The sequence below is a fragment of the Canis lupus genome, chromosome 5 (genome assembly GCF_011100685.1).
Source record: "Canis lupus familiaris isolate Mischka breed German Shepherd chromosome 5, alternate assembly UU_Cfam_GSD_1.0, whole genome shotgun sequence".
Lineage (NCBI taxonomy): Eukaryota > Metazoa > Chordata > Mammalia > Carnivora > Canidae > Canis > Canis lupus.
This window is the reverse complement of record NC_049226.1, coordinates 49,653,500-49,677,652: the sequence shown is the minus strand read 5'-3', so window position 1 is coordinate 49,677,652 and position 24,153 is coordinate 49,653,500. Positions and strand designations below refer to the sequence as shown.

The 24,153-nt window shown below is 37.7% G+C and overlaps 1 long non-coding RNA gene across 5 annotated transcripts in view; it reads right to left on the bottom strand.

Moving 5' to 3' along the window:
• The window catches only part of LOC119871878, a 280,228-nt gene that overhangs the window by 12,234 nt on the left and 243,841 nt on the right, over positions 1–24,153 (bottom strand). The window contains exon 8 of one of the 5 annotated variants that reach the window (XR_005359689.1): positions 20,205–20,300. The exons of the other annotated variants lie outside the window; for them this stretch is intronic. This is a non-coding gene — a long non-coding RNA (uncharacterized LOC119871878). The remainder of the gene's footprint in view (positions 1–20,204; positions 20,301–24,153) is intronic. 5 annotated transcript variants of the gene reach the window in all.

Here is a 24,153-nt window from a genome sequence, read left to right as displayed (position 1 = left end):
AGAACATTGCCCTGTGACACGTCACAAGAAGAGCTGAAAAGTAAGGATGGAGTATATACCTTGAGAAACCACCACTTCACCCCATCCCAGCACCACAGCTTCCATCTTAAGCACATGGCATTTTTAGGAAAAAGGTTGTGATGCCTTAAGGTAACCATAGCAACAACAAAGCCCAAGACTCACTCAACTCTTAGCTAGATTTCTCTCAAATCTTCACATCATTGGCCTGATAAGATGTGTGCCATTTCTAGGAGCAAAGTAGTATTTACTTGTCTCTATTATTTTTCATGAGACGTATTGCATTCACTAAAAAAATTACAAAGAAAATAACCTATCATCAGGTGAAAAAAAAATTTAACAGTATCACAATCAGAAAGGACCCAGGTATTGGACTTTAAAATGACAAGGGTTAATATGTTTAAAAAATAAGTGAAAAAGTTAGAAAATATATGAGCATTATTGGGAAATTTCAACAGAAAGATGAAAATCATAAAGGGCAAATGGCACCAGGAGAAATAAAAAATGACTGCACTGGAGATGAAGAATTCCTTTGTTGGGCTTATCATTAAATTTAACACAGCCAAGGAAAGAATCAGTGAATTTGAAGACAGATCAATTAGAAATTATCCAGGTTGAAACACAAAAAGAAAAAGTGAAAACAAACAAATAAAACACACGTCAATGAATATAAAACCAGAACAAGACGTTGTATGACATTATCAATCTAGCATATATATAATTAGAGTCCTACAAAGAGAAGAAAGACAGAGATAATAATGCAAGAAAAAAGATAGTTGAGGGAATAAAGGTCAAGAATTTTGAAAAAAAAAAAAATAATAATAATAATAACAAACAACCTCAAACCACAGGTCCAAGAAATTCAAAGAACCGTAAACAGGATAAAAATGAAATACCTCATTTTGTTTATCCTCTCAACGACCCTATGAGGTAGTGAAAGTAAATGTCCATATGTTTGTAGATGAAGAAAGATTAAGTGTTTTGTCCCCATTCACATGAATTTTCAAGGAGACAGAATTCTGAAGGTTACCAAGGACTTCTTTTCTCCATCTGCTATTTTGTTGAATTTGTTTACCACCTCTCCTACATAATTGCCAGGCAATTGTGGGGATTTAATCTCATTTTTTCCTCTTTTAAATGAGTCTACAAAAAAAAAAAAAAAAGAGTCTAAGAATATGGGTTGTTTTCAGACACTATATTTAGAGAACCTATCACCAGACTTGGCATAATTCTGCATAGTTTCTATGACTTAGGGCTGTGGGGACCATCTGTGAATCTACTCTCTCAGAGTTATGGGCAGGAGGTGAGTATGGGTTTCTTCTACTCTTAGATCCCTGTATTAATCTGAAGGTTCTATAGTCTCTGTTCCTTATCATGGCTGGAGGACACGAGGATACAGGACAGCCTTCTATGGTGACTAACATTTGTTTTCTGCATGTTTTAAATGCTCTCTTCTTCCCTACCTAAGAGGATCATATTCATCTAGTGAATTTGTTCCCTGGGGGCTGGGATGAGGAAGAAGAGTTAGAGCAAAATCTTTCTGCCTCATTTTTTTCTCCCAAATATTTCTCTGTTACATCTAAATTGCTGTTTTCTAAAACAAAAACAGTATTTTTACTTATTATTTTGCTTCTCATTTTCTCCACTGAAAGCCTACCTTTGAAGCATTATTTGTTTCTTGATTCTCAGCCTGAATGGGAAAATGTCACAAAGTTAAACAGATATACCCAAGAAAAGGGAGAGAAAAAGGCACATCAATTTATCATATTACATACAGTCAGTATTATCACTGTTCTGATTACCATTATTAGAGAATCGCAATTAGTTTAATAAACAAAGACTTTTTTTATTATTCCTAAGTGCATTCCATCCCCTTTGTATACATTAAAGCCAACTAAAGCATGCCAGGGCCATTCTGGCAATCATCTAGCAAACTTCTAAATTATGTATAAGATATCTTCTGTATCCTTCCAGCTCCCAGATCCTGCCTCTTAACTTGTAGGTATTCATATCTCTTAGCTTTGGTTTCCCTGGATGGATTCTGAGAGTTTTTACCTCTGATCCATTGATTCTTCCCCTCCTGATTGTCTCAACTAACACATTCCACACTTGTTCTGTCTCCAGGGACCCAAAGTTCAACACAGATTCTTCCCAGTGAACATGCAGGCTCTTTTCAAGATTGGATGATAAAAACATTGCAGGGACGCCTGGGTGGCTCAGCAGTTGAGCGTCTGCCTTCGGCTCAGGGCATGATCCTGGGATCCGGGTTTGAGTCCCATACCGGGCTCCTTGCAGGAAGCCTGCTTCTCCCTCTGCTTCTCCCTCTGCCTGTGTCTCTGCCTCTCTCTCTGATGAATAAATAAACGAAATCTTTAAAAAATGCAAAGAAACAAAGCTTCAATGAGCTCCCACCAAAGTTTCTTTCTCTCTTAAAAAAAAAAATCTGCTCCAAAGTATGCAAACATTTATTGTGAAACATATTTCCCCTTTCTGTATAAAAGAATATAAACACGTTGGCTGACATATGGGCCCATGTGTTCCTTCACCAAGGTGTGATGAGACTCAGAGCAGCATATGTGCCAGGTGATAGAGAGCTTGCCACAATGTGGGTGGGAGCGCTGCTGTCTTGTAAAGCAGGTGCACAAAACCCCATGTGAATAGAAGGCCCTGTGAAGTGAAATTGTGGTTACTCAGACCCACAGCTCTAACATGGGACTATTAGGTTCAGATTCAACTGTTTATTTAGTGCCTTCAATGTGAACTTAGCGGACTTTAGGAGTTATAAAGTCACAAAAATCTCCCCACAGCATGGAAATTATACCTACACAGTTGAGAACTTGAAGAAATTTAATGAACTTTCTATAGTGGTTGTTCTCAAATTTTAGCATCAGAAGAATCACTTGGAAGATGGTTACAACACAGAATGCTGGGCACAACCTCCCGGCCTCTCTCCAAGTTTCTGAGTCAGCAGTTCTGGGATGAGGCTGTATAATATGCACTTCTAACATATTTCCAGGTGCTGCTGCTGCTGGTCCAGGAACCAGACTTTGAAAACCACCTCTCCAACATGTAGTGCATAGTGCTGAGGTCTTAAACCCTGATAGACTGAATTATGAAACATTGGTGCTATTAGTCAAAGCCATGAAAGCTAAGTCAGTCATCATGCTCAAGAGGCAGGGAGGGGCAGAAAATGGGACACCATGCTAATGAAGTCGCAATGGTGCTAAGAATGTGGAATCAAGTCTAGGGCTGAGGTGATTGCCACAGGCACAACCTGACTCCCCAGCACCAGGTTTAAATCGCTGCCAGAAACGGGGTATTAGGGTAGGTCCATCAGACTTTAAAAGTACATAATTAGAGTGGTCAGCCCCTGTGGCGCAGTGGTTTAGTGCTGTCTGCAGCTTGGGGTGTGATCCTGGAGGACCGGAATCGAGTCCCACGTCGGGCTCCCTGTGTGGAGGCTGCTTCTCCCACTGCCTGTGTCTCTGCCTCTCTCTTTCTCTCTCTGTGTCTCTATGAATAAATAAATAAAAATCTTAAAAAAAAATAAAGTTTTTTAGAGTGGTCAGGATAAGATACCAGTTTTTGACTTTTAAATATTTCATTCTCACTGTTCCTATACCTTACTGTAAACTTAGATTACGCCAGAAGACAAGAATTCCAAACAGAAGTATTGAGTGTGTGCGTCCTAATAATAGGTGAGACTCCTTTCAACTCATATATTAAAGTTCTTGTAAGTATAGGCACCTCATTGGCTACAGGGAGAGAGATGAGTTCAGGACAAAAGGTAACTGCCTTTGACTTTAAAGATCTAATAATCTAGAAATGTACCTGCCTCAAATCAGACTGTTACATGTGGCAGGCACAGAGGAAGAAGGGATTAATTATTTCTAATTTGAGAGAAGCAGCATCAGAGAAGCCTTCATGGAAGAGATGATATGTAAGTGCACCTGAGAGCTGAATAGGAATTTTACTGCAGAGACATTTGAAGGATTGTTTTTGTCTAATATATGGAAGGAAAATAATTCCCTCTTCTAGTAAGGGAACAATATTCTATCTTAGACTCATTTCCATTCATACTACAGGAAAATCATTTTTTTTAATTTTAAAAGACTTCCAAAATGAAGGTAAAAATATAGAGGAGAGGGCAAATGGAGCAAACACATTTACAAAGGCAAAAAGTGTTTCTCTGTAGAAAACATTTTGTTTTATTCTAATCTCTTTCTTGCTTACAACCCTCATAGGAGCCTTTCATTTAGAGCTGTCGAATTTCCAGAATTCCACTGTGTATTTGCACAAACTTCTTAGAGTCAGAGTGTAAAACAAAGAAAGGTTTGTACCTTAGAGGCTTCCTTTCTCATTCCACAGACAGTATACTGGTTGCAAGAATTAGCTGCTAGTGTTAATAGTAGTAGAATATAATAATCTTATTATGGATTGCTTTATAGTCTCCACTAATGGACTTGTGTTAATCTTCCAGGGCTGTCATAACCAAAATACCACACATTTGGTTACATAAACAACAGAAATTTATTTCTCAGAGTTCTGATACAGGTTGGTTTCTGGCGAGAACTCTCTTCCTGTCGTGCAGACAACAGCTTTGTCCTCACATGGCCTTTTCTCTGTGCAGAGAGAGAGAAAAGTCTCTGGTGTCTCTTCTTCTTCTTATAAGGACACTAGCACTGCAGATTAGGGCCCTGCACTTATGATCTCATCTAACATTAAGTACCTCCTTAAAGATCTATCTTTAAATACAGTCACATTAGGGGTTAATGCTTCAATACATGAATTTTGGGAGAACACAATTTACCCTATAAAAGGATTGTAAACTCCTCAGGCCAGATACTTATTTAGCCTATTTTGTTTCCCCCTGCACTTCCACCCTGTTTCCTGGTACACATAGGTCATTTGAGTTGAATGAAATTCACGTTTACTCCCAACAACATGATGATATGGTCAGGAGAAATATTACTATTACTCCAAATTCATACATGAATAACCATGGCTCATAGTCAGTATATAGTATATGCTAATCACTGTTCTAAACTCTGCATGAATTAACAAATATTATTCTCATTTTAGGAATGAAGAATTGAAGCCCAGAGGAGGTTAAATAATTGTCCATGGTGATGTCTATTAAATGGCAGAACCAATATCCAAACCCCAATAGCCTGGCTCCAGAGCTCATGGTCTTTTTTTTGTTGTTGTTTATTTTAAGATTTTATGTATTTATTCATGAGAGACATAGAGAGAGAAGCAGAGGGAGAAGCAGGCTCTCTGTGGGGAGCCTGATGTGGGACTCGATCCCAAGACCCTTGGATCAGCAGGACCTGAGCCAGCAGGAGATGCTCAACCACTGAGTCACCGAGGTGCCCCAGAGCTCATGGTCTTAAACACTAGGCTACATGTTTTATCCCGAGGGCCACAGAAATCTTAAGACTTGTTCACAATTTCTTATTTTTCACTTGTATTGGTTTCCTAGGTTTGCCATAATGAGTTACAACAGATTTGGTGGCTTAAAACTCCAGAAATGTATTCTCTCCCTTTTTTTTTGTTTGTTTTTGTTGTTGTTGTTTTGTTTTTTTGCCGTATGATCCCATTTTATTTTCTTTTTAAAATATTTTTTGTATATTTTTTATTGGAGTTTGATTTGTCAACATATAGTATAACACCCAGGGCTCATGTATTCTCTCACAGTTCTACAAGGCAGAAGTAAAAAAATCAAGATGTTGGCTGGGCCACACTCCCTCCCAAGACTCCAGGGGAGAATCTGATCCTTGCCTTTTCAGCTTCCAGGCACTCCTTGGCTTGTGGCTGTATCACTCAAATCTTTGCCTCCATCCTTACATGGCCTTCTCCCCTCTCTGTCTCTTCCATCCTTGGTACCTTCCATCCTTGTCAGAGGTACCAAGGATACTTGTCATTATATTTAGGGCCCACCTGGATAACTCAGGGTAATCTCATTCCAAGATCCTTAATTATCTCTGCACAAGCACTTTTTTTTTTTTTCAAATAAGTTCACATTCATAGGTTCTAATGGTTTAGGATGAGGACATATCTTTTGGGAAGCCACCATTCAGCCCACTATGGCACCAACAGTAGGCAATGGTCCAGTATTTGGGGTACCATCAGTACCTGCTTTGCCTAGCACTTCTTTCCTAGAAACTTTTCCTCTTGCCTCTTCCCAGTCTCATTCAAATGTGTACCATGGTTCCTACTATGTAAAGTATGCCAAACCCTTGGCCACAGTTAGTTGACATGGTGCATACTAACTCAAAACAATCTGAGATGTACCTGCTTTAAGAAGTTTGGCTTGGGGCCAAGAGAGGAAAGCAAAAGAATTTGATTTTTTAAAAATTTGGTTGCTCTCGACAGCTACATTTTCCAGCAAAACAGAGACCAAAGAGAGGAAAGCAAGCTGCCAGGAACACAGCATTTACAAGTCAGCATTCAGGGGCACCTGGGTGGATCAGTGGTTGAGCATCTGCCTTTGGCTCATCGTGATCCCAGGATTGAGTCCCGCATCGGGATCCCCACAGGGAGTCTGCTTCACCCTCTGCCTATGTCTCTGACTTTCTCCGTGTGTCTCTCATGAATAAATAAATAAAATCTTTTCTTTTTTTTTTCTTTTTTTTAAAAAGGGTCAGCATTGAGACCGAGAGCAAGCACCTTAGTCACTTTGGGGTCAAACTGCCTCACATGGATCACCTTGATCCTGCCCCTGTTTCTCAGCAGGAGCACCAGAGGATTAGAGGAAACCACTGCAAAGAGAACATAAACAGACTTGTAGAGAAAGGCAGCATGTAAGACAGAGTCCTGGTGACATTCAAGGCACTGGTTTTAGTTTTCTTGAGCCTTAGTATGATTTCTGTAATCTGGTTCTATGAGTTGTTCCAGTGAACATATATATTTTTACTTCAACTTAATCAGGTTTGGGTTTCTATATTTGCGGACAAAAGAATTCAACCAAAAAAGCCTGGAGTCTTTTAACTTCTGATCCTAACTTTCTCATTATTTTCCAAGAGAAGACTGTAGCTGAAAGAGGATGGTGGTTCCTGTGAGGCCGTAGCACCTATGAAAGTAGAAGCCTAGGTCGCTGCACTGATGTGGTGAACCAAGTTATCTCTTGTTAGACATGAAACTCTCTCCCTTGCTTGGCTTTTTCAGAAAATATATGTCTCTTGTCCTTTCAGCATGAAAACATGAAGACCAGTAGATGCTTTAATTGATGATTTAAGAAAACCTCTATTAACAATTATACTGCACCATAAGGAGGTAATTAAATATATTTAGCTATTGCACCCCATACAAAGTGGCCCAGAATGCCGCGCTTTTTATTGCTCTGCTGCTGCTGTTCATGGTCTTTCTTCTTTTCTCATCTATAGCTTTGGGTATACCTACTGCTTCTAATATGCCATTTTCACTATTTTAGATAATCAAAGGGGAGACAAATTAACATAGACTAATTAACATTTCAGGTTTTTAAACTTGTAATCCAAATTATTTCAATTTCTTCTGCAAACTCTTGACCTCAGTCTGACCTCGAAGGACCCCTTTCTTGCATCACACAGAAAATAAGATATCCTAAATTGGCCACCATACATGCCTTTTCCTCCTCGTAGAGTAGACACTTTAGTGGAGAAAGAAAAGAAATTATAGAGGGGTACCTCGGTGGCTCACTGGTTGAGCATCTGTCTTTGACTCAGGTCATGATCCCAGGGTCCTGAGATTGAGTCCCATATCAGGCTTCTGAGAAGCCTGCTTCTCCCTCTGCCTATGTCTCTGCTTCTCTCTGTGTGTCTCTCGTGAATAAATAAGTAAAATCTTTAAAAAAAAAAAAAAAGAAAAAGAAAGAAAGAAAAGATATTATAGAAATTATTGAATGGAGCTAATTTTTTTTTGGCTCATTTTCTAGTTTGTTTACACAGTAAATGGGTTCACCTTCTGTCTATGGGCACCATCATTTTTGAAGTAATAACAATAATTCCCATTTGCTGACTGCCTACCCTGGCCAGGACTTTTACATAGCCTATCACATTTAATCCTTACCACCCTCTTATTTAAAGATTAACAGTTCCACTTTATAAGTGAGTAAACCCAGGTTTAGAGAGAATGAGTACATTGAGTGACCAATGTCATAGACCTAGAGAGTGGTAAAGTCACGGTAGGTGACCTAGAGCCTTTGTTCTTTCCATGGCACCAGGCAGGGTGAGAGTGGGTCTGTACTTCGTAAGCACTGAGCCTGTACTCTAAAGGAAAAGATAGGGGAGCCTTGGGATCTGTAGAGTTCTTGGGCAGTTCAAATGATTTGTTATCTGCCTGCATTTGTTTCAGAGTAGCAAAGTAATCTATCCTACTCAAAAGCAGCTGAGAATTCCTTTTCTGCTCCAAAGCCAGACCAGCACTAAGTTGGCCTGATATATATTAAGTTAATAAATTTTTCCCTCTTTTCCTGCTGTACTTTTTCGTGCATTTTTCTTCATTTGCTAAATTTTTAATGTATTTTCATTTTCAAAACGTTTCCATAAGGTTAGTGGCTTCTTATTTCCCCTGGGCTCTTCTATTCCCCCAAATTGTTCATCACATGAGCTAGTGGAAAGAATCTGTAATGGAGGTGCAGGAGACTGGGTCTCATTTTGGCCCTCCCCAGACTGTGAGACTATGGGCAAGTCCCTTCCATTCTCTGAGCCTCAGCATAGGGAAGAATTAGGTTTCTCTCTCAGCCTTCATAGGGAAGAATTAGGTTTCAGACACTAAGCTCCTTGCCAGCTGATCCCTTTGCCAGTTCTGCTGCATAGCAACCTGCACTACCTTCTCTGTTTTGAGCAAATGTACATAAACACTACTTCCCTCATAGTTCTCTTCCCCAAAGTAAAAACCTCCCGTAAGCTATCTTTCTCATGTGTGAAAGGAGGGGCTAGTTTATTCTTCATATTCCCAGAATCTCTCCACATCATTGTTTAACAGTCATTAATTTAATTATCAATTAACTTAACTAATGTGATAAAAACTGGAGATTCAAAGATGAACAAGCCATTCAACATATCCTCGGGTACTCAGAGAGGCAAATTGGGAAAATACAGAGAAGGGAACCTCTCCCATCATGGCAGATCCTACCGCTAAGGAAATGCTCCCACAAGAGATAATGAGGCTAAATCTTTAAAGCAATGGGTCTCTATGAGCAGTCTGCAGTCAGACAGACCTAAGATCAATCATATACAACCAGTAGCTGTATGACCTTGAACAAGTTATTTTACCTCTCTATGCCTCACTTTTCTTCATCTGTAAAATGAGAATAACAACACTAAATTCATAGAATCATTAGGAAGAGCAAATAAGGGACGCCTGGTGGCTCAGTGGTTGAGCGTCTGCCTTCGGCTCAGGGCGTGATCCCGGGGTCCCAGAACCGAGTCCTGCATTGGGCTCCTTGCATGGAGCCTGCTTCTCCTATCTTTGCCTCTCTCTTTGCCTCTCTCTGTGTCTCTCATGAATAAATAAATAAAATCTTTTTTAAAAAAAGGAAGAGCAAATAATATTTATTCACTAGAAACATGGAAGTGCATACTATGTGTCAGGAGCTATGCTAGATTCTAAGAATATGTGAAGGAAATTTTAGGTTAAATATGTTAAGAAAATTTTTAAATTATAAACATATGTTAAGTATGTTAAGAAAATGTTTAAATTATATATATATATAATAAAAAATACCCGACACCAGCCTAAGCACTCTGAGTATATTAATTCATTTAATATACACTGTGTATGCTTATTAGGTAGGCATTATTATTACCTATTATTATTGCTCTTTTAAAAAATAGTACACTAGTGCAAAAAGAATAAGTGATTAACACAAGCTGGTGGAACCAGTAAGTGGCAGATCCTGAATTCTGACCTAGGCAGGCAGACTCCAGAGTCTATTCCCCTAACCACTGCATCACTTGCCCCTACCAACCTAATCACAGTGCTCTATTATCTCTACATGCTCCTGTGGGATTTGTAAATTCAGTAAGCCCTTGCAAAGCTGTCAGTACAGTGGGAAACACAATCAAACAACATCATGAAGTATAAAGTCATCACTGGGCTCTAGAGTGGACTTAGGACCAATCCCTGTCTGTTAAGAGCATCATCCTATCACATAGAGATTGGTTCAGTGATGTACACATGACCCAAACTGGCCCTGGAACTTCTGCAGAAATTAATCAGTAAAGCTCTTTACCAGTAGGGTTGCTGAAATGGTAGTATATAAACTGGATGCCGCTGGTGGCAGTGCTAACAGGAGGCAGACGCCAACAGAAAAAGAGGCAGAGCCATGAAGTCCTGACAACGACCATCCCTGTATCATGAGTCATCAAAAGCTCTGTCTTGTTTAGGCTAGTTTGGCTTTGGGTTTCTATTACTTGCAACCAAGAGTCCCAACTAGCACACTAAGAGAAGGATATGTAAAGTGCTTTACACACAGTACCACTACTCACCTGGTAGCTGTGTGTACATTTTTGAAGAATAAGTAGAAGTTAATTAAGTAGAGAAGGAAAAAGTGTGCTCAGCAGAGTGGCTGGTGTGTACAAAAGCACAAAAGTACAAGAGAGCATGGCCTATTGAAAAAGGCTAAATATCTACATCACCCAACTATAACATCCAGACTTCATCTGCTTATTGTTAGGTGCTGACCTCCAGAGAACTCATCTTGATTTGAAAACTTTAGTATCAGGCATAGAATTTTCCACTTCATTTCATTCTCTGTTCTGAAAATATTGAAGTGACTACACAAAGATATCCTAACTTAGTATTTCTGCTATACTTGCAAGGAATTGGCTGAAACTGTCAGATTGCTGACCTCCATGCAGTAGGTCTTTAAGATCAGCAAAAGTATCCTTTTTATCTTTAATGTCACCAAGGGTCTTCATAACCCTGGTCTAGCATATTCTAGAGCCCAGTCCCTTCTGATCAGTCTGTCCCTCTTCAGGTAATCATTACAAGATTATTATCCATATTTCATGATAAAGAAACAAAGCCTTAGAAAGATGACACAGTTGATATTGGGGCTAGGCTGTGGTGGTTCTGGAACTTGAACCAAGTATATCTGATTCCCAAGCCCATGCTCTTTGCATTATGCAGCCTTTAGTTAACACTTTCGTTCCAACTGAAACATGAGACTTGGCATTAATACTTTTTATCTCCCATTACCATTATGTGATGTCACAGAGATCATTTATATTCATACTCAAACTCCCATAAAGGCTTAAGGGACTGTGTCATGCCTCTGCACAGAACACAGATACCACAGCATCAGCTCCAGTCAGCCACTGGGAAAGACTATGATGAGAGATAATATACTACAATGAGATAAATTTCTCTTGTCAATACTGGCTGCTGACTGTGGTGGGACATCTTGACTGGAATCACTAGGAGTGTTCCTTGCTGGAGGCATGAATTCTACTCAGTGTATTATATAAGTCATCTAGGCAATAGTGATAACCTTATTGTATAACTCATTCTCTATATCTACTGCTTTTTGTCTGCTTCTTCTATAATTTAATGAGAGGTTTATTTAAAATTTCCCACCACAGGGTAGGAGGATGGTGAAATAGGTGATGTGTATTAAAAAGCACACTTATTATAATGAACACAGAGTAATGGGTAGCTGTGTTGAATCATTATATTGTATATCTGGAACTAATATAACACTGCATGTTAACAATTATGGAATTACATTTTAAAATATAACAATTAAAACAAATTAAAAGTAAAATTAAATTAAATTAAATTAAATTTCCCACTGTAATTCTAGATTGACTACTTCTTTTATTCCCATTAGTTTCTGGTTCATATGTTTTTTTCAAGGCTACGTTATCAGATATATACAAATTTAGAATTGTGACATCTTACTGGTAGATTTACCCTACCTCTTTATACAGTTGTAAAAATCTCTGTTTATCTATCAATATGCTTTGCCTTGTAACCTGCTTTGTCTGATATTAGTGTACCTATACTATCATTCTAATGATAAACATTTGCATTATACATCTTCTTCCACACTTTTAACTCTAAACTTTGGCATAAATAATCTCAGTTTTGTTTGAAAATGTTTTAATTTCCCCTTTATTTTAGAAGAATATTTTCATGTGATTATAATTTTTTTATAAATTTATTTTTATTGGTGTTCAATTTGCCAACATATAGAATAACACCCAGTGCTCATCCCGTCAAGTGCCCACCTCAGTGCCCGTCACCCAGTCACCCCCACCCCCCGCCCACCTCCCCTTCCACCACCCCTAGTTCGTTTCCCAGAGTTTGGAGTCTCTCATGTTCTGTCTCCCTTTCTGATATTTCCCACTCATTTTATCTCCTTTCACCTTTATCCCCTTTCACTATTTTTTATATTCCCCAAATGAATGAGACCATATAATATTTGTCCTTCTCCGGTTGACTTATTTCACTCAGCATAATACCCTCTAGTTCCATCCACGTCGAAGCAAATGGTGGGTATTTGTCGTTTCTTATGGCTGAGTAATATTCCATTGTATACATAAACCACATCTTCTTTATCCATTCAACATGTGATTATAATTCTACATTGGCAATTATTTTCTCTTAACACTATATAGATGGCTCCCTATAACCTAGCTTCCATTAGTTAATTTTCACCTAACTGATCAGGATACTCAGCACAGTTCTAATCAAAATTACAACAGGCTTCTTTTGTAGAAATCAGAAAGCTTATTTCAATATTGATGTGGTATTAAAAAGGAGCTAGGATAGCCAAAACAACTCTGAAAATGAACAAAGTTGGAGAACTCGAACTATCTGATTTCAAGACTTACTCCAAAATTTCAGTATTCAAGACGGTTTTGTATTGGTTGAAAGACTAGCATATATATCAAGGTAACAGAATAATGAATACAGATATATATCTACACATAATGGTCAATAGATTTCTGACAAAGATATCATGGCAATTCAATAAGAAAAGGAAAGTCATTTCAATAAATGATGCTAAATCAACTAGGTACCCATAAAGAAGTAAATATCAGCAGCATTACCAACAATAGCCAAATTATGGAAAAAGCCCAAATGCCCATCAATTGATATATGGATAAAGAAGGGGTGGGATATGTGTACAATGGAATATTACTCAGCCATAAAAAATAATGAAATATTGCCATTTGCAATGACATTAATGGAGCTAGAGAATATTATGCTAAGCAAAATAAGTCAGTCAGAGAAAGACAAATACCATATGATTTCATTCATATGTGGAATTTAAGAAACAAAGCAGATGAACTTAGGGGGGGGAAAGTGAGAGGCAGACCAGAAAATGAACTCTTAACTATAGAGAACAAACTGAGGTTTACTGGAAGGGAGGTGTGCAGGGGGATGTGTTAAATGAATGATGGGTATTAAGGAGGGCACTTGTGATGAGCACTGGGTATTAAATGTAAGTGGTGAATCACTAAATTCTACACCTCAGACTAATATTACATTGTATGTTAACTAGCTGGAATTTAAATGAATACTTGAAAAAAGGAAGTAAACATTAACTCTTACTCCGTATACACAATATACTCAAAACAGACCATAGAATTAAATGCAAAACTAAGACCATAAAACTTCTAAAGCATAAAAGAAAAATTTTCAACCCTGGGGCAAGGCAAAGTTTTCTTAGAATATAAATAACATGAGCCAAAAACACAAGAAATGATAAATTGTACTTCATTAAAATTTAAAAGTTTTGCTCTTTAAAATATCTCATTAAGAAAACCAAAAGGCAAGTCACAAACTGTGATAAAATATTTGGAACACATATATCAAAGAACTTCTACCAAGAATGTATAATGAATTCTTACAAATTGTAATAAGACAAACATCCCATTAAGAAAATGGACAGAGATTTAAATAGGCACTTTGTGAACAAAGATATATTAATTGTCAGTAGACATTTAAACACATTCTCAACATCATTAAGTGCCTAGGATAGCCAAACCAAAACCATATAAAATACTACAAGCCCATTCGGAAGACTAAAAATTTTTCATAAAACTAACCCAATCAAGTGTTGGTGCTATAGTAGAATGGATAAGAATTCTATTTCACTGTTCTTGGGAACAGAAAATGGTACAACTTTAGAAAACAGTTTGAGCATTTCTTAAATCTTTATACATATACCGACCTTAGAAGGCAACTATTCTCCTACTAGGTATTTACCCAAGAGAATTAAAAACATATGCGCACACAAAGTCTTTTACACAATGGTTCATAGCAGCTTTATTTGTGACACATGAAAGCAAAAAATAGTCCAGGTGTCCATGGCCAGGTGCCTGGCTTAACAAGCAGTGGCATATTCATGCAGTGAAGGACTACTCATCAACTAAAACAAATTAACTATTTACACAAGAAAATGCATGAATGACTATCAAAATTCCAATGCTGAGTAAAAGAAGCCAGGCAAAAAAAGAGTATGAGTATATTGTTCCATCCGTATAAAAAATTTTCAAGTATCTAAACTAATTTGTAATGACAGAAAACAAATCAGTTGTTGCCTGGGGATGGGGTAGAGGGATAATTGGATTACAAAGGACAAAGAATTTGTAGGAATGACAGAAATGTTTCGAATCTTTATTGTGGTGGTTTTTTCACTGGTTAAAAATGTATGTTAATACTGATCTAATTGTACATTTTAAATATGAGCAATAGAGTATACCTCAATTATACCTCAATAATTTTTTTTAAATCAGCCATCAATCTTATTGTTTCTTTGAGAGTAATATGTATTTTTTTTTTTTGGTCTGACTATACAGATTTTTTCTTTGGATTTTCAGCAGTTTGCTATGAAATGTACATGCAACATTTACCAAAATTCTCTGTATTAACACATCTTGAGACTTACAGTTTTCTTCAATTTCTGTGGCTTGATGTCCTTCGTAAGTTTTGAACAATTCTTAGCCCATGATTCTGCAAACATTCTTTTTCTTCTACCTTCTCCCCCTTTCCTACTAGGTCTTGACTTATGTATAAATAAGCGACCTTTCCTTCATATTCTATATCCCTTTAGGATCTTTCATACATTTTCTATTCTTTTTTCTGTGTTTTTCACCTTTTTTACTAACTTTTCTTCCAGTTAAATACTCTCTCTTCTTTTGTATCAAATCTGCTATAAAACCTACTAATCTCTTAATTTCAATATTTAAATTTTTCACTGTAAACTTTCTACTTATTTTTACAAACTTGATTCTCTGATAAAATTTTCCATCTTAGAAATCTGAAGGGATTTTATATTCTACAAGATGCCTGTCTTAGATCAGGCTGCTATAATAGAATACAGTAGACCAGGTGGTTTAATCAACAGAAATCTATTTCTCAAACTTCTAGAGGCTGGGAAGTTGAAGATCAAAATTATGACAGATTCAATTCTTGGTGAAGGCTGTATTCCTGACTTGCAGATGACTGCCTTCTCCCTGTATCTTCATAAGGTGGACAAAGGAAGCTCTGCTGTCTCTTCTGCTCCTTATAAGGGCATTATTCCCACCATGGGAGTGCCATCCTCATTACTCATCTAAACCTAAGTACCTCCCAAAGGTTCCACCTATGATTACCATCACACTGGGGGTTAGGGCTTCAACATATAATTCTTAGGGAGATACAAACATTCAGTCCAATGCCTTTTGCAGATAATTTTATTATTATCATAGGACTGTTTTATTACTGTGAGCTTAATTCACTCCAAGTGCAATGAATCACAGTATCTATAACTGAGCTTGCTTTCTGATTGCTGATTCCACAGTGCAGTTCTCTGGAAAATGTTGTACAGATATGTGTTTTTCTTCTGACAAAAATGATGAACCATATTCCAGACAAAAATTATTTTCACTATTTTACATACCCTCAAATGCCTTCATTTTACTGGATCAGCAGGCTCATTTACATTTTTTTAATCCAGTGTTTTAGTGAAATATCATGTGGGGTGAAATAGTAATCTAAGAATTAGGAGGTATGGATTTCTAGCCTCAACTCTGCCCCTTACTAGCTTTGTGACCTGAAGCAATGCTATGGGCCTCTGTGTTCACATTTCTCAAATGGGAACAATGGCATTACTTATCTTTTCCCTTCCTGTCCTACAAGAGTATTTTTAGGATACAGGGGACAAAGGATGAAAAGGTGCTTTGTAAAATCAATGTGCACAAAATAACTATTCAATAAATATTTTGAATGAATACCAAGTAACATGCTCCGATGTAATAAACAACATAACCTTAGAAAAATCCAGGGATCCAGGATCTGAACAAAGATACATGACTCCAAAGCCAGTGATCTCAGCCTTTGTATGAGGCAATTCTATGAGACAGGATGTGGTACTTTTCCAGATAAATGCTACAGAGATATGTAGCAACCGACCTGATGTGGATTTATAATAAATTGAAAATAACCTAAGCAAACAGCTACAAATATATTCTTTTTATTAAATTTACTTTATTCAAGCATCCCCTGCTCTTTTAATTCACTTCCATTATTACTGACCTTTTCTCCTGCTCTCTTTTACACTCTAGCTTTGCCTATCAACCTGAAAACATGACTCTGGACTCTCTTAGTTCCAATCTAAAGTCCCTTTTTGGGGTATAAATCACATTGCTTTCAACAGAATCAGGCTTTTTTATGAAAACAAGAATTATACGAGAGAAGAAAAAGATAAGGAGCAAGAAAAGGAAAGGGGGTAGAAAGTGAATCTGGCAAAACTTTCCTACTGGCAGATTTTCTCCAGTGAAGTCAGGCCAACTCCCTACTGCCAATTCAGGTATCTCATTTGCATATCAAGACAGGTGGGAGGAAGTAGATGAAGGTGGAAAGGAGAGGGAACTTTGCAAATGTAAGAGAAATAGGTTTGCTCAGAAATGATCACAAAGGTTAAAAACTAATGTATGAAGATGTATCTATTTCTGTGATTCAAAGATTTATCTGCAGCTAATAATATAAAAATTTTGAATCTGAGTATGCCACAGGGGGATTGTGCTCACTCCTGCTTCTCACAGCCCCCAACAAACCTGATTAACCTTCATCCTAACCATGTTCCCTCATTTACCTTGATCCCTGAGGCACATGAGTTTGTGATATCTTTAGATTCAGGTGAAACCCACACATTTTATTTTCTTTTGAAGTTACTGCTTTTGTAATTTGAATAGGATCATATTTCCTATCTTGGCTCTATTCCCTCCAACATACAGGCAAATTAATGTTACAATAACTCTTATAATAAATCACTAACTATAGACGCCTTACTTTGTCATTGATAAGCTGAATATTAAAGTCAACCATTGTAATTTAGATGCTAGCTTTTGAGAGTGGATATAAAAAAGCTCTTCAAAATCCTGATTAGGCACCCCTGACTTTCTTTGTGGTCCAAGTGGTTATCAGTCTGTTGTACAGCCATACACCTGTATCTATGTTGCGGTTACTAATCTTGCTATGAAGTCATGATGGGTGCATTTCACGCTCCACAGCCTACATAATAGCTTTTATCTGTTCTAAACAAATATCTGATTGTGTCCAGTCCAGTGGGTTTTTTAAAGATGAAATCCTCTAGGCACAAAGTCTCTTTCTTAAAAAGTCTCAAAATATATATATATATTCATATGATAAATTTTACATGACCTAACTTTGTGTACATGAAGAGGGAGTCTCTTTTCCTTGCATTGACTTTGTGTTCAGCATTCCCAAGATAAGGTAGATGGTTATCTATTAGGATGAGAGACTCATGTTCTAGAGCAGCCCCAGGCAGGCTACTACTGTGCGGTGCTGAATAGCAGCTGCCTTTGTTGTCGGGAATAAAAGAGAAAATGACCTCGGTAGGATTGTGGAGTCAGAAGCAGAGATAGAAGGCTTCAGGTTTTTGTGGGATTCTTAGGAGAACTTCCAGTCCTTTTGGATATAATACACCGAGAGATGAGAGGGGAGGGGCACTTGGAGGTGCCATTCAGGAAAATCCATTTTGCCAAACACATAAAAACATTCCGCGTGTGCATTCTAAAGGAAATGGAAGCCATATGTTTCTGATTCATTTACATGTAATCCATCAAAATATTATTTTGTAGGAGATATTTAATGTCCAAGAAACCTGCCAAGCCTTCTTATAAACATTTTTTTTCCAAAGGACCAGCTGCATTAAGGCAGCTGTATAAGAAGTTATCCTTGAAAAATGGAACTGGTTTCAAAGTCTTAAGCACATTTTCAACTTCCCAAGGGCGGCTTGGCATGATAGAAACGGCTCAGGCTTTGGAGTTGAACAGAGTCAGATTTAAAGTCTGTTTTACTTCTTAATAACCATCACAAAAACATATTTCTATGTATTTATTTGTTTATTTAGACTGTAACTTGTGCCAGGAAGAAGACGCAATATTGAATTAGGGATACAATATTTGACACGTAGAATAAACAATATTCGACACGTAGAATAAACAATAAACAAACAATTCTTTCTCAATGTAGTTAACGAACCTATATTTTCTTATTCTGAGAAATGGAGCTAGTAATGTTCATCCTAAAAGATCTTCAAGAAAATTGCTCAGCATGTAACCAATGCCCGGCATGCAAAATTCACTCAACAAAAGAAGCTATCTTTCATATTCAACCTCTCCATTTGAAGCCACTTTCCCCTTCAATCTGTCTGCACACACACACCCTCACACAAGGTCCCCGATCCTTTAATACCCACCAAGACCACAATCATTGGGCTATCTCACATTTGTTTGGCTTATTATCTGCTAGGTCAAAGGGGCTCCTTTCTCAGAAGTGCAAAACAGTATGCTATACACTAGAATTAAATGACAGTTTGTGTTGAGGACAGTTTTTTTGTTTGTTTGTTTTTTAAGCATGAACTGTAGAGTCAGGATAATTTTTTTTATTGAAGTTTGATTTGCCAACATATAGTATAACACCCAGTGCTCATCCCGTCCAGTGCCCCCCTCAGTACCCATCACCTAGTCCCGCCATTCCCCCCACCCACCTCCCCTTCCACTACCCCTTGTTCGTTTCCCAGAGTTAGGAGTCTCTCATGTTCTGTCTCCCTCTCTGATATTTCCCACTCATTTTCTCTCCTTTCCCCTTTATTCCCTTTCAATATTTCTTATATTCCCCATATGAATGAAACCATATGATGTTTGTCCTTCTCAGATTGACTTATTTCACTCAGCATAATACCCTCCAGTTCCATCCATGTTGGAGCAAATGGTGGATATTCATTCTAATGGCTGAGTAATATTCCATTGTGTATACAGACCATATCTTCTTTATCCATGCATCTTTCGATAGACACTGAGGCTCTTTCCACAGTTTGGCTATTGTGGACGTTGCTGCTATAAATATTGGGGTGCAGGTGTCCTGGCATTTCATTGCATCTGTATCTTTGGGGTAAATACCCAGCAGTGCAATTGCAAAGCCAGGGGCATCAAAATGCCAGATTTCAAGTTGTACTACAAAGCTGTGATCATCAAGACAGTGTGGTACTGGCACAAAAACAGACACATAGATCAATGGAGCAGAATAGAGAACTCAGAAATGGGCCCTCAACTCTATGGTCAACTAATATTCGACAAAGCAGGAAAGAATATCCACTAGAAAAAGGACAGTCTCTTCTATAAATGGTGCTGGGAAAATTGGACAGCCTTGTGCAGAAGAATGAAACTAGACCATTCTCTTATACCAGACAGAAAAATAAACTCAAAATGGATGAAAGATCTAAATGTGAGACAAGATTCCATCAAAATCCTAGAAGAGAACACAGGCAACACCCTTTTTTAACTCGCCCACAGTAACATTTTGCAAGATACATCTATGAAGGCGAAGGAAACAAAAGCAAAAGTGAACTATTGGGACTTAATCAGGATAAAAAGCTCCTGCACAGCAACAGAAACAGTCAACAAAACTAAAAGAGTCAGATAAATTGAATTGAATTTTGGATTTGCCATTCGTGACCTTTTTATCCTGACCAAATTTCTGAGCTTCAGTTCCTACATCTGTAAAATGGGATTAAAATGACCTAATGTGCACAGTTGCTAGGACAAATTAAATGGGATAATATATCGATAGTGCCTAGCCCAATAATGGCAGATATTACTTCCTTAAAAGTAAATTAAAAGGCTTCATTTCCAGGGTTTAATGCTCAAAGCCACAATATTGCAATCTTCTTGGTAGATCATTACCTGTTTAACCCTTGAACTGTAAGCAACCTGATAAATTCATTAGCTCCAACCAGGAAACACACATAGAGGCTTTTAAAGATGTCGGAGGTTAAATATCTATAACAAGAATACAAATACATGATATGTTACTTTCTACTCCTCCTTAGTATTTCCACTGCAGACATGATTAATCAATCACAGAAAATGTTTCCGGTAAGAACTCGCAGCCTCAAAATTCTTTTCACAGTATTTCACACAGCCACTACAAATCATGTGGAGCTGGCAAGTAAGGTACCCCCCATCTGTATCCCTGATGTCATTCATCAAACAGTTTGCATGATCCACTCTCTTGAAACTTCAAGTCTATTCACAAACATTTACTTAGGTCTTACTGTGTGCCTGGTTATGGAGTTAAACAGGTAAGTAAGCTATGACCCTGTCCATCAAGTGTACTACAAGGCAAAATAAATAATTGCTAAATAGAGATAATGAATTGCTACAGAGAAGAGGAGCATTGAAGAAATCAAAGAAAAGATTTACTTCTTCTTATTTGTTCATTTTATCTTGAGTTCCTAGAACAGAGCCAGCAAGTTGTACAGATCAGAGTCTGTTAAGCAGATGAATGAGAATGAATTTGCTGAGAGCCTACTGTGCTCATTTGATATTTGTTTATTTTGAGAACAATGCATGCTAACTGGGAAAGTTGGAGGATATCAAAAGGAAAGAGCATTTGAGCTGGATTTTGAAGGATAAGATGCTTTTGCCAGAGAGAAGGAAGACATTCCAAGCAGAAGAAATGACCTAAACAAATACAAACAAGTATGAAAATTCACAGCCTAAGGATGTTTTATATTTTTACAGATTTGGAATAAATGCCTAGTCCAGGCCACCTCCTAAACTTGAACAGACATAAAAATAACAATGCCTGTGGCCCTGTGGAGTAGAGAGCTAGGTCAAAGGAAGGTAGTGAAAGACGTTTGAGACAGACTGCTATTTGTTGTTTTTTTGGACTTTACTAATGCTATTTTTCCCAGCAGCCACTGCTGCCTGCTTGATCATTAGCACTCGAACATCTTGTTTGTTTCCACCAGACGGAAGTAATATACAATTATGCAAATTATCTTAACTCCAAGTATGGAATCACAGGCCAGTCAATAATGTTGATGCATTATGAAAGGGCAGCTCCTCCTGGAAGAAATAACACGAGGAGCCGATCATAAGCAAACATTTTGAAGCCTGCAGAGGACTGGTCCCTGCAGCGTAATCTATTATCATATTTCCACATAATTAGTTTGTTTTCCACTTGAAATCAGAAAACGATTCGACATTGCCCTTCCCTGCCTCAGGATGGAAGAGCATCCACTAGAATTCTCCGGCAAAGGTTCGCATGGTGCATAATTAGTAAGAATTAATCTGTGGAAATTAAAGTTTGGAATATTGTAGAACTCATGAATAGTGCATAGGACAGTGGGTGGAGGAAGAGATGAGCAGCACCTCCGTGGTAGGCAATCACAGATGACTGCCGGCAATCTGTTTTTTAATCAGTGCTGTGCAAGCCAGAGGGTTGAATACGGCTACAGGCTGTGGAGAAATGCTGTCAAATTTGTACAGGCAGGATACAGAAACGTTTCCAAAGATGCCTATCTCTGTGTTCATTTTCAGTAGATTTTACTTGGAAGAGATGCCCTGGAATCAGAGGGGTTTTTTTTTTTTTTTTCCTCCAATTAATGTCGATGGCATTAACTAATTTATTTCTTATGGCTGGCCTATGTTCTCAACTTTATTAGACCCATTGTACTGATGGGAAAACTGGGACTTAAAGAGATACAGTGATTGGCTGAAGCCACCAGGTTTTAAGGGCAAGTGCAGAGCTCAAAAGGCAAGTCTCTCTGATGAGAACCTAAGTTTATGCGTGAGCAACACAAAGGCAGGAATCAAACCGATGTAGTTCCAAATTCTAATCTGTCCAGGTATCAGTTTCCTCTGTTGAAGTGCATATGAAGAAGGTATAGAGTTTATATAGCTGTCTGAGGCTACATGAAATGGTGCGTTTAAGTCCTTCTCACAGTATCTGGAACATAGAAGGACACAACGAATTATATTTATATCAAAATGTTACAAATGATTTCTTGAAGAGTACTCTGACACTAATAGTATAGGCATCTCATCATGCCTGGGGAATAATCCCCTCAAATGTCTTCAGGATCAACCTATAACTCCCTTTCTCCTACAGCCCTATGATGGCAATTTTCCCAAGCATCTGCTTACCTGAAAATAAATTTAAATGGAAAATTTGCAAGTGATCAGGGTTAATGTCTCTAATTATTAAGTGACTGGAAAAATGGGACAGCAGGAACACACAGCAGGGGAGCATTTTTTTAGAAGTAGAAAGCAAAGATATTTTTTGTAGATTATAGAGTGGTTTTATTTTCCATGGCGGGAGCATATTTTAGCAATAGTTGCTTATGATTACTAGAACAATATGGTCACCAGAGTTGAAAATACAATAAGGGTAAAAGAAAGAGAGCATGTTTTCAAAGGAACAAATAGTTTTTCTTTTCCCCCCCCATATACAAATGTAAAACTTATTATAGAAGAAAACTACATCAAAGCAGAAAGAAAAAAAAAAAAACCTCACCATAACCTTAAAGATCTTCCCTGTTAACGTTTTTGACATTTTGGGTGTTTTCTTCCAATTTTTTTTCCGGGCATATTTTTCCATAATTGTTGTCATATTCTATTTGCAATTTAAATCTTCATTTTCACTTAAAGCGGTAAAATAAGCATTTTTACAAAGGTTCTAAAAGCATGAGAACTTTTTAAAAATGCAACCTTAAGACATAATCAATATACAGAATATTAATTGCTTTCAAAACAAGGAATTACTTTCAGATTCAAAGATCACCTTTTGTTTCTTTATCCAAGAGAGTGGTTTCCAATCCAAATGCACATTTGCCTCTCAGGCATCTGTTGGGTTTGGAAGAGGTTTCCAGATTGAGTTGAGAAATGGTCATTACAGTTAAGCTGCAACTTCAATCTTGAAAATGAATGAATGGATCCAGTCCAGTCCTTTGGCTGGAACCCAGTCTTTAAAATCCAGCAGAACAATGAGTATGTGGCTTCGCAGCCAGCTGGTATCAGACTTGGGCAGGGAGAGTGTCAAAATATTAGTGACTTTTTTACATTTGTCAAAGCTGAGGCCAATACAAGAAATGCAGACAGCTTGCAAATGTGGGTTGCGCACCAAAGGGTTTTTGTATGTGTGTTTTTTTTTCAATCCTGCCCACCGGATGTCAACATTTCCTTCCTTTCTGACTACATCTCCGGCAAAGACGGAGTAAAATATCTTTTACTTTGAATATGATGACCACGATAGATTTATCATCAACGCATCAACTACTAATTTATTACACTGGGGCAATGTACTCCGCTGGAATAAAGGGGCCATCAGCATTTCCATGGCAATTCTTCCTTTTCTTTCCTCGGTTTATAACTCATCTGCTTACTCCGTTGTTCCTGAACCTGGCAGGCAGGGTCTCAGTGGGAGAATAAATATATTTATACAAAATGTTTAAGAGAGGCTGCCCACATTGAGTTAGAAAAATAAGCATATGCTAGTGCTGTCTGGCACTCTCTTTGCAATTCCTGTATCTCTCCAAAAGGAGAAAAAAAAAAAAAAACTACAACCGAACATTTTTATTTTATTTAAAAAAAAAAAAAAAACATAGCTGGCAGCCAACTTGCAATATGGGCTTGATGGCTTGGAACTCTCTCTCTCTCGATCTCTCTCTCTTTCTCCCCCTCTCTATCATTTTCTTTGCCTTTTTCAAGAAAAACTATATAGGAGAACAATCTCATTGCTTCCAGAATAAAATAAAATCAATTATTCACAGGCATCGGCAGAAAAGGTGTCCCTTTCTCTATTCTTCTTCCATGTTCCTGTGATACAAGTGGGCTGTTTTAACTTCAC